The sequence below is a fragment of the Sarcophilus harrisii genome, chromosome 1 (assembly GCF_902635505.1).
Source record: "Sarcophilus harrisii chromosome 1, mSarHar1.11, whole genome shotgun sequence".
Classification (NCBI taxonomy): domain Eukaryota; kingdom Metazoa; phylum Chordata; class Mammalia; order Dasyuromorphia; family Dasyuridae; genus Sarcophilus; species Sarcophilus harrisii.
In genome coordinates this window covers 684,552,282-684,564,363 of record NC_045426.1, presented here as the reverse complement: position 1 = coordinate 684,564,363, position 12,082 = coordinate 684,552,282, and the positions used below count along the sequence as shown (strand labels likewise).

Sequence of the window (12,082 nt, the reverse complement as noted above, 5' to 3'; positions counted from 1 at the left end):
TTCAATATGCTTCTTGAGATCCATAATGTGCCAGCCAGTGGACTCTATAGGACTCCACAGGAGGAAATATAGAGGAAAAGAGAGAGGGTTCAAGATAGAGCCATGGGAGATGTCTGCATTTAGGGGAGGAAGGAAGAGGAGGAGCCAGAAAGTAGCAGTCAGAGAGCTAAGGACATCTAGAAGGATGATGTGATTATTAATGCCAAAATTGGCATGAAGAGCATGGAAGATGAGTATGAAAAAAGGTCACCCATCCAGACATACCTTGGGTTACTAATGACTGTGGGGACAGCAATTTTAGCAGTGGTGGTGAAAGAAGGAACAAGAAGTAGCCTCAAAGGCCCAGTTAGAAAGGTAGCAAAACCAATTTCCCTAAGTTCAATTGGGATGGTGAGCAGAGGATATTCAGAAAAAAGGACTTTAGAATTTGGGATCATGGAGATGGTTTAGTTTATGGTTTTTGGAGGATTTTGATTCCAGGGTTATTTGAGGTCTCAGATGTGATCAGACCACTGGATACTTGAAGTGGAATTAAGAGGAAATTACTATATTATATAGGTAGAGTTGACAGATCTGCCCAATGAATGAAATCAGAAATATCTAGGCTAAGTTTTGGCAAAGCCAAATACAATATAGAATTGTGCTAGAATGGGAAGGTATGTTTTTTTCCCATGGTTGGAGAGATAAATGGATGAAATGCACTTGCTGAACAATTAGAATGTTTATTACTGCCATGATATTACAATTCATCCAAACTCTTTGGTTCGGAAACCAAATGATAGCGCCCACATTTTCCAAGTGGCTCAAAGGTACCTTTAAATTATACCATTAGGCTTGTTAGTATTCTTTTAGGGAAGAAAATATAAAATTAAATAATTTGCTCACTCTCTTAACATTAGTAATAATAATATTAGCTAAAATGTATATGTAATTTTTTTCTGACTCATTTTAATAATATATTTTCTTTTCCTCATTACATATTAAAACAATTAAAAACATTTTTAAAAGTTTAGAGTTCCAAATTCTATCTCTCCCTTCCTGTCCTACTTTCCCTGAGATAGTAAGCAATCAGATGTAGGTATACACATGCAATCATTGAAAACACTTCCATATTAGTCATTTTGCATAAGAAGACTTGAATAAGAGAAAAAGAATGAAAGAAAGAAAATGAAAAAGAGTATGCTTCAATGTGTATTCAAACAATATCGGTTCTTTCTCTGGAGGCAGATCCGGATGCTTCATCATCAGTTCTAAAGTTTGCAAAGCATTTTAGAAGTCATCTCATTTAATCCATACAACCATCCTTTTGACTTAGGTACTATTATCATTCCCATTTTAAAGAAGAAGAAGAAACTAAGGCTGAAAAAAATCAAGTGACTTGGCCTTGATTTAATTCTAAATAAAGAGACAATTGGAACAAAGCTACTCAGATGGTGTCTTGAGGGAGATTAAAACTTACCTTTTACTTTGAAAGCATCTTTTAACACTTGAAAAACAGTTTTTTAAAAAAGCAAGAGGCTATTTAGGCCATCAATTCTCCAAGTTCCAAAGAACTGGCATCAGCCCTACATGTTATTAACACATGGAGATCCAAATTGGGAGATTTTTTTTTAATTTAATACAATACTTTCTTCATTCCTACATCTAACTGCATAACACATGTTTTTTAAGAAAAATAAATTTTTAATACTGATTTCCTTTTGAACTCAAAGTCATCTTGATATGGTTACAGCAAATTATAAATTTAGTTGTGTAGCTCAATTACTATATAAAGTGGAGTCTGGGATAATCTAATTGGCCAGGGTTGACCTAAAGTGGGATCCCAGGACATTGCCAACGCCTTTGTGGCAACTCCAGCTCCTAGTGGGATTGTGCTTGATTTATTTGGGTCAATTTTTCTTTTGAGAGCTGAGGGCAGTTATTTTAAGATCCAAAGCTGAAACTTTAAAAAGACAAGAAAATGAACAACGTCTTGGAGGAAGAAGGCTGAGATAGATCTTGCAGACTTTTCTCATCTATCTCCAGAACAACAGGGTTATCTATGTTATTATTTTATTTCTGGCTTTCTATACTTTCAGAGCATTGAAAGTCATTACTGTAACATGAGGTGTTTTTTTTTTTTTTTTTAACTACCACTCAGAGACGGCCACATATATATGAGGAGACTGAGGCACTGAGAGGAAACTGGATAATGAAGCTGGATAGGGAGTTGCTTTAAGAATTTGTTATGTTTTGTACTGGTCAACATGCCATCTGGGGGAAAGGGTGGGGGGAAAGGAAGGGAAAAATTGGAACAAAAGGTTTGGCAATTGTTAATGCTGAAAAATTACCTATGCATATAACTTGTAAATAAAAAGCTATAATAAAAAAAAGAATTTGTAATGTTTGTTTAGGGATTTAGGGAGATGTAAGTGAGGAAGAGAGAAGCAGTTTAAGTCTATTTTCTTACAGGGCATAAATTCTTGAGTGTCAAGCACCACTAAAAGTAATAACAATAATACTAATAATCTGTTTTTGTGTAATATATGCACCTTTCTTTCCCCGTGCATGTATGTGCATGTGTAATTGGACCCAGACCTGATACTTCATTGATTGTTTGGAGTTTTTTTGGTTATTTCCTTTTTTCTTTTTTTTTTTTTTAATATTTCCCCATTTTCAAAATACATGCAAAGATAGCCCTCAATATTCAACCCTGCAAAACTCTGTATCCCACACCTTTCTCTCCCCTCCCTTAGACAGCAAACAATCCCTATGTGAATAGATATCTCCATCTATCACGCTGCACAAGAAAACCCAGATGAGAAAGGGGAAAAAAAATAGAAGGAGAAAAAAGGCAAGAAAACAACAGCAGCATCAAAAAAGGTGAAATTGCATAATCTTATTGTTGCTGTGTACTATGTTCTCTTGGTTCTACTCACTTCACTCAGCATCAGCTCATGTAAATCTCTCCAGGCCTCTGGAAAATCATCCCACTGATTGTTTCTTATAGAACAATGATGTTCCATAACATTCAGATACCATAACTTATCTAGCTATTCCCCAAGAATGGGTGTTCACTCTGTTTCCAATTTGTAAAATGGGCTGCTACAAACACTTTTGCACATCTGGGTCTTTTCCCTTTTTTATGATTTCTTTGGGGTACAGACCTAGTAGAGACACTGCTGGATCAAAGGGTATGCACAGTTTGATGGCCCTTTGGGTATAGTTCCAAATCACTCTCCAGAATGGTTGGATCAGTTCACAACTCCACCAACAATGCATCAGTGTCCCAGTTTTCCCACATCCCCTCCAATATTTATCATTATCTTTTCCTGTCATCTTAGCCAATTTGAGAAGTGTACAGTGATACTTCAGATCTGTCTTAATTTGCATTTCCCTAATCAATAATGATTTAGAGCATTTTTCATAAGACTAGACATAGCTTTAATTTCTTCATCTGAAAATTGCTGTTGATATCCTCTGACCATTTCTTATACTTGTGTAAGAAACTCTATACAGCACTTCACAATTTAGTTTTGGGGGAAGTGCCTATTATGTGCCAGGCATTGTGCCAAGCACTGGTGTAACAAGATGGGAGATGAGCATAAGTATTTATAGAGCATCTACTATTTGCCAGAGACTGTGCAAAGTACCTCTAAAAGAAAAACAATCCAAACAAATATATTATCTCATTTGAGAGATATTCTCCTCATAACAACTTTGAGAAGCAGGTGCTGATTTTAGCCTAATTTTATGGCTGAGAAAACAAAGGTAAAGACAGGTCAAGGGCCCCCAACAGGGTCTTGTAGTTAGCAAGTGTCTGAGACTGGATTTAAACTCATCTTCCTGGCTCTATCGTGTCATCACCTGCCACAGATCTCAGGGTATTCAGTTTAATGGGGGACACAATATGTAACAACCAGACACCAACAAGAAGTAATAGGATAAATGGGAGGTAATCCCCAGGAGAAGGCATTAGCATGAAAGGGAGGGCTTGGATTTTAGCTAGAACCTGAGAGAAACCAGGGAAGCCGAGGAGGGGAAGGGAAGAGAGAGTATTGCAGGTATAGAGAAGGGCTGTGAGGACCCACCAAAGGAGTGGAAGTGCCGGGGAGAGGCTGATTGATCCTCCTGGCAGTTCCCACTGTAGCAGATGGGATGGGAGAAGAGACAGGTAGAAGGCTACTGCACTATTTGAGACTAGAAATGCTAAGGACCTGCATGGTGGGATCACCGAGTAAAGAAGGGAACAGATGCAAGAGATGTTGAGAAGGTAGAAAAAACAAGACTTGGCAACCGAGAAGATAGGTGGGATGAGGGAGAGGAGAACTGGAGTTGAAAAGAATGAGTACCAGATTTTCAATGTCTGAAAACATGGTTCTGCCACTGAAAAGAGTAGGGAACTTCAGAAAAGGGGGTGGTTTCTGAGGAAAGATAATGAATTCAAAGTTTGGATATGCTAACTTTGAGAGGCTTGCGAGCCATTGGCAGGAAGCATGGCACAGAGGGCAAAGCACTGGACTTGGGAACAGAAAGAAAAGGGTTCAAATTATGGCTCAGACATTTACTCCCTGTGTGCCCCAGTCCTTCCAGTGCACTGGGTCTCAGTCTCCTTATCTGTATAATGGCAGACTTAGATTGGGAGCCTCTAAAGATCCTTTTGATTCTCAATTTATGAACCACTTTGAAATGTCCAATTAACAACTGGTGATGTAGGGCCAGAACACAGGAGAATGAGGCTAGATATATCCACCCACACCCACAGCCACCCACACACCCACCTAAGCATAATCTGTAGAGATGATAATTGAATCCATGGAAGACAAAATAAGTCAAAGAGGGAGAGAACAGAGAGAAAGGAAATCAGTTGAGGATGGTCTTGGAGTGCACATAAGTTGTGTCTATATATATAGTTACTGGATGTTGTCTCATTAAACTATAAGCTTGCTTCTTGAGGAAACTAGGCAGTGAGAGGCAGCTATAATAGTTAGAATACTAGTGTCAGGAAGACCTGTGTTCAAATCCAGCCTCAGATACTTATTAGCTGGATGATCCTAGACAAATCACTTAATCTCTGTTTGCTTTAGTTTCCTAAGGCACATAGGAAATGCTTGTTGACTGACAAAAAAAGGCATGTGATATCTATGTGGCACAATGGAAAGAGTACTTGATCTAGAATGAGGGGTTATGAGTTCAAATCCTGATGCTTACTATTTGTACAATCCTGAATGAGTCATGTAAAATCTCTAGGTTTCAAATTTCTCATCTGTAAAATATGAGGGTTGAATCAGATGACCTCTGAGTCATATCTAAATTTACAAATCCTCGATCTAACAAACAACATTGAGAAGCAATGGTCAAACAAGAAGAACCACCAAATGAGACCAGTCCAGAAAGGAGAGGGATTCAGGGTCAGGGGAGTTGTGATGGACCGCCACAAAGGTAAAGAATGATGTCAGTTTGGGCAAAGAAGTAATTTGGAAAGAACAGTTTGAAATAGTGATGCATTGCAGACTGTGAGAAATAGAGGGACCCTGGTGGCCATGTAGTCCTTCCCACACTCAAAAGAAACCTCCACTGTGACAGAACCTATGAGTGGTCATCTATTCTTGGAATGGAGACCTTCCAGGAAGGACAACCTCCTGCTGCTTACACTGGGGTACCTGAGATCGTAAGCTTGCAAAAATTCATTCTATTTTTGGACAGCTCTAATTATTCAGACATCTGCTCTGACATTAAGCTTGACAGTGCCATTTCGTACCTTCTCCTTATAGCTCCTGATTTTGCCCTCTAGAGCCAAAATCAAGCCACTTACTACTTGGAGGACACTGGTCAAGTTACTTGTCCTCTCTGAGACTCAGTTTCCTCATCTGAATAAGGAGGACTAGATGGTCTCTTTCATCTCAAAATCTGTGGTGTTTTGACCCCTTAATCCTAATTTAATTAATTTTTCTACCAAGTAACAGCCTTTCAAATACTTGGAGATTCCATTATATCCTCCCCAAGCCTTCTCTGGACCAAACAATCCCAATTCCTTTGGATTTCATATGGACTAAAATAAAGCAGGAGAATCACTGGATTCTCTTCATTTTATCATCGTCACTTCATAAATACTTGGTGGCTGACTGATTTGGAACCATAGTGTGATGAAGACATAGTATGTAGTGAGACTGTCAGATTCTTATTCTTCCTTTTTGCTTCTCTTTTTTGTTTCTTTAAAATTTTTGCTTTTTTTCTCAATTATAACAACATAAAATAAAAAACCCTCCAAAACATGCAAGTGGCAAAATAGGAAAAAAAATCTAAAAAAACCCTCCAAAACAACTTAGTCCTGAAGAAGAAAAGTAAGAAAACATTTTGTCCCACTCCACTATAGAGGTGGAGAGCCCACAGATTCAGGATAATATATTTTGATCAGTTTTACTGATTTTTTTTTTCTTAAAAATTCTTTATTTTGGGATAACTCTCTGGGAAGAACAAGGGAGAGGAATCCTGGGGAAAATCTAGGCAATGTAAAAACAAAAGCTATCAGTAAAATCTATTTTTAACTTCTATTGATAGCTTTTTGTTTTTATATCTCTTAAATTTTCCAATATATCACTTCTCCCTCCCCTGTTCAGAAGGTCATACCTTATAATAAAGAAGGAAAAAGAAAAAAGGGCACTTTCCAGCTATGCATCTCAATGTTGATTTATGAATTTGCTGACCATGAAAATTTCTGGATCCTTTTTAGAACTGCTGTCTAACCAAGACTTATTTTCTTGTATCTGTGAATCTGATTTTTTTTTTGGAACTCAAGTATAAGACTTTACATGCGATTCTAATAGATCTCAAGGGCAATGAGGTGATGAATTGGATAGAGTGCTGAGTCTAGCCTAAAGTCAGGAAGATTTAATCCAGGAAGATCTCAGACACTTCTTAGCTGTGTGATTCTGGGCACATCACTTTAACTCATTTGTCTCAGTTTCCTCATTTGTCAAATGAGCTGGAAAAGGAAATGGCAAACTACTTCAGTATCTCTGCTAAGAAAGCCCCAAATGGGGTCACAAAGAATTAGACAAGACTGAAATGAGAGAACAACTACTAATGAATCTCATTATATTCAACCTAATGGCTGTCCACCATCTTTTTGGATCCTGACTCTGTTATCTAAGCTATTAGCTATCTCTCCCAAAGTTGTGTCATCTACAAAGGTGACAGGAGAGCACCAATGATTTTATCCAAGGTATTTATCAAATCAACACAGAACCAAGTCCAGAGAGCTGGGTTACTAGATTGAAGAACTCCTGTCACACCAACCTGAAACCACAAACAATTTTTCTCTTTGAGTCTAGACATCCAACCTGCTCCAAATCCAACAGATTGCGTTAATTATTATTTATTCCTTAGGCCCTCATTTTTTCTAGAACAGTATGAGATAATCATCAGAAGCTTTGTTAAAATTCATGACATAGCTAAATCTCATCCACTGTTTAATAATCATATCAAAAAAGGAGATGAGGTTAGGCTGGAGTAATGAAGTCTCATGGCATTACCTCTTCCCTTTCTATATATTTACGACAATTTCTTAGTGATCTGTTTTGGAATCTTCTCAGGAACCGAAGTCAGGCTTGCTGGTCTATAGTTTTCAGGTTCCATTCTCTTCCTTCTTTTGAAAATGAGGACATTTGTCTTCAATCTTGTGACATCCTTTATTTGTTTAATTCTCTACAATTATATTATTTATTTCTAGTGATTTGGACTCGTCAAAGAATACTAGGTGCTCTTTACTATCTCCTCACTTATTTTATGTAAGCTCTGGACTAGAAGGCAAGAAGACCCGAGTTCAAATCTTGCTTCAGCTCTGTGACCAAGGGCAAATCATTTTAATATTCCTTGCCTCAGTTTCCTCATCTGTAAAATGGGGTTGTGAGGATCAACTGAAAGATTTAAAGAGAACTCTGCAAACCTTAAAGATTATTCAAACAGTTATTTTTTTCAGTTTGTTTGTCTGGAGTATCAACTTCTTGTTAGCTATGGTTTCCCAGTAATTTCCCATACAAAAGTCATTCTTCTCAGCTGAAGAAAATAGAAGAAAAAAATCAAATAGATCTTCCCTCCTTGTTGGCAGTTATCTTAGCACAGATACTGTTTCTTCTCTGTTCCTCTCATTTTTTGAATATAGATTTTAAAAAGACCGAAACTCCAAACTCTTTTTGTTGTCCTAGCCATCTTTGCCAGCCTCAGTTCATTCAGAATTTTGGGACCACTCATATCATTTCTATAGGATTATGTCAATATTTTTATTCACTTAGTGATATCAGGTCTTGCATTGATCTTCTGTGCATTCTTTTTTTGAATATAAGTTGGTTGATTAATTTCCTGTATGAGACACTGGATTCTTCATCCATCTCTCATTTTTTTCTCTATATTAAAAAAGTTTTCTTTGTGTCTTTAGAATTTCATTTTTGGGCATTTCCCATTCCTTCTAGACTACCTATCCTATAGAATTTTAATCCTTGGGATCCTGTCTTTTCTCTGAATCTTTTGAAATGTGCTTTCTTCAAATCTAGTGAATTCTATACATGTCCACATGAGTTTGAAAGTCAGATTGTAAAGGGCTGAGAAATGAATTATCCATTATCCAGAAGCAAATGAATGTGGATGTTCACCCTGCCCTGTTCGAAGAAGGATAAATAAATACAGGATGATAGCATGAGAGAACAGTAGGACCTAATTAATTTTGGGAGAGATATGTGAACTTGTAGGCATCAAGGAAAGGACAAGAAAATAATAAGGACTAAAGAGAAAAGGGGGTTGGTTTGGGGAACAATTTGCAGAAAATGATGAGGGAAGAGAGAATGAGCAAATGGTTTGACCTTGGCAAGAAAAGGAGAGTTCTTTAGCAAATCAAGTCTGCATTGTAGTTAGTAAAGTGGCAAAGCTCTAACAGAAGAAAAAGGCTATGTTTTCCATAAGATTGCCTCTATATGTCTCCCTGAAAGGCAAATACCATGCTAAAATATATTCTAGGACAACTTGAGGACTCTGAACAATGTAGTTTTTGCAAGAGGTCTGAGAATCCAGATATGAATTCACAAATAGGTTAACGATGTTTCACTGGTTTTCAAAGGTATATAGATACTACTGTGATAAGATATACAAATTTAAAAGCATCATGATAAAAATAATTAAAATTTTTTTAACAGTATTACTGAATTTATACTAGCTTTTTGTAATTATGTATTTCCTCAATGGATACTAATAGTACAATTGCTATTGTGTATGGTGGTACAAGGCATGTTGCAAATTGTTCCTATGTTAGAAGAAGCTTGAAAAAGCTGGAAATTCCCCACGATATAAGTTTTGGTATAGTTCTTTGGTCATAATTTACTACAAGGCTATATCATTATTATGAGGTTATACCAACAGCAATGAAAAGAATGGCTCCAATTAATGCCAGAAGTTCAGATAATAGGTGTGATGGGTAAAGTAAAAATTCTCGTTTCTTCCTAATAGCATTCCTGTAATTTTCTGACCTCATCTGTTACAAGAATCACAAATGCTGTCAGTGATGATTCAGACCACATTACGGCCATTTCCTCCTGCTCCAGGGGGACATAATCTCAAGAGAGCTGCCAGTCAGAGCGATACTGAAATTGCCATAGAAATGACTAGAGAAAACAGGGGAGAGGGGCAGCTATCAGTACATATCCTTCAGGCCCATTGTTGAGAATCTATAGGAACTTTGATAAGACATGATACAATTTTAAAATAGGCTTGTTGATTTCATTCTCCCTTCTAGACACTTCATCTCTAGCCTTTTTGTCTCATACTATCTCAAGAGGAACAGGTCACCCTTGGGATAAGGAGTTTGGACAAAAAGCCTGTTTTATGGAAGGAATAAAGGTAAACATAGCATTGTGTCTCCAAGTCAAACCAAAAGAGATGACAGTTTAAAGAAATATGTTGTGGTATAATGTAAAAACCATTCTAATGCCATCAAAGTGAAGTTAAATAATCTGACTGGCTTATTCAGAGGAATGGACATGAAATACTTCTTGTCTTAGAGCTCAGGATATGAGGAACTGGTACTGAGTATCAGCATGATTTGTCTCGATGACATATTCCTTTCATAATAACTCGTTGTTACTATTTGTAGTCCTCACTGGGGGAGGGAAGTGGAGGGAGGCTGGTTCTGGGGGAAGAAAGGAGATGGGATATAGACCTATGGAGCCTTCACTACATCACCATCTGATCTTTGAAAGCAGCATCCTCCACGATTCACTAACCCCCTCTAAAGCAACCCCCAGGGTAACTATACTCTCTTCTTCCTGTTTAAATCTCTGATATTATTCAGAATGTTTAGCAATTCTTTTTAGATTTGCTTTTATAATTATTGATATTAATAATTATTATAATAACAACTAGTATTTATAAAGCACTTTAAAGTTTACAAAGCTTTATATGTTCTCATTTGATCCTGACAACAGTATTGCTAGGTAGATGTTATTAATTTATCCCTATCTCACACATTCAGAAACTGAGGTAGACAGTGGTTAAATGGCTTGCCTAGAGTCACCCTACTATTAATTATCTGCTCAGCACTCTTAGCACTGACTTATTAAAGTCAAAACATTTTAAACTGTCCATAAGAATCATCTACATATTCATAACAGGCTCTTTTCTTACTAATGAGTACACTACGCCAACGATTTTGTGAGCTTCACACCCCATGTGCAAATAAATAGCCATATCTAATGAGGCTTTCCTCTAATGGAAGGGGGTGATAACAATTAAAATAATTAAAATATGAGTGCCTCAAGTTCTGCAGTTGATTGATTATGTATCACATATATCATATATATCATATGATTATGGTAAGTTACAAATTTCTATACTCACTACCAGTTGAGAAATTGAAGTTATGCACTTCTGAATAGAATAAAACTTTATTTTTTCCTTCTACAAGAATAGGAAAAATTTTTAAAGTCTCATACTTGAAGGTCACCATATGTATTTAATATGTTCCGTTGTTTTAAAGTTATTTTTAGCATTCCTTCCTTAAAAACACTTCACTCTACTGATATTAACTAATGGGACTGGGGCTTCTTTTATTTTGAGTCACTCAAGTGAAAGAGTAGGCTTTAAGAGCGAGAACAGTGTGTACTAATGGATAATGCCATTCACATGCTTCTTGGGGCACATTTGCTCTTTGGGATCTTCTGGCCTAAAAAGTAAAATTTCCTATTTTCGTTTATCAGCCTTAATGGAATACAGTGGCTAAAAGCCTCTAGGTATCTGAAGGCCAAGTAATTGTTCTGAAAGGGAAAAAAGAGCTTGTTGTAGTGTGCCCTCACTTACAAGGGAGAGGAAACTTGGGGCTTTATTTCCTTGTCACCATGGGTGGGTCATTAAAGGCCTCTGTATTTTTTATTGTTGTAAAACTAAGGACATTTCTATATGTAAGTGGGCCTGGTTATCTTTAAAGTTACTAGAGCAGTCCAAATAGCATTGTACATTCAGGAATTTGATCACAAAATATTTAGCATGGGGAAAAAATCGCTTTAGGGATCCTTCTCCCACCCCCAACTGTTCCAAATGAATTTGTTTAATACCATAAACTTTAAAACATCATTTACCATGCTCCTAGATCTTCATTTTCAGGAATTACTTTTGGACAGCTCCTCAGTGTTCATCTAGAGATGCTTGGCCCTTCCTAACGATATGACGATCCCAACATGGATCATTCAATTCTTTAATACTTTTCTTTCTATGAATTTTGTGTGCTGAGAGGACCAAACAAAGCACGTTTGCTAATAGCATTTCAGATTGTTTGACACCCATAAATTCTTTTCACTCACAATGATTCTTTATTGTGTGAGGGAACAAAAGAACTCTCAGGACCATAAAATCCTGCTTCGTCAACTAAGTTCATTAAAGCCCATGGAAGAGAAAAGAAATCCCCTGCTCAACATTTACCCAGGGATAGGTCCTTTCCATCAGATTAAGAACATTCATAAAGGTAAATGTATGGGAGGGATGCAAGGTGGATGACACAGCTGTTACACTGCTTACCACAAAATATTTCTATGTTATCTTACTGGTGTCATTTGTGCCTAGA

At 37.0% G+C, this 12,082-nt stretch overlaps 1 protein-coding gene across 4 annotated transcripts in view; it reads right to left on the bottom strand.

The window, feature by feature from the left end:
* The window catches only part of CCDC92 (coiled-coil domain containing 92), a 49,608-nt gene that overhangs the window by 18,558 nt on the left and 18,968 nt on the right, over positions 1-12,082 (bottom strand). Inside the window, exon 1 of one of the 4 annotated variants that reach the window (XM_031948434.1) lies at positions 11,601-11,795. The exons of the other annotated variants lie outside the window; for them this stretch is intronic. The gene's annotated coding sequence lies outside the window, so the exon portion shown is untranslated. Of the gene's footprint in view, positions 1-11,600; positions 11,796-12,082 lie in introns of those variants that run through there. 4 annotated transcript variants of the gene reach the window in all.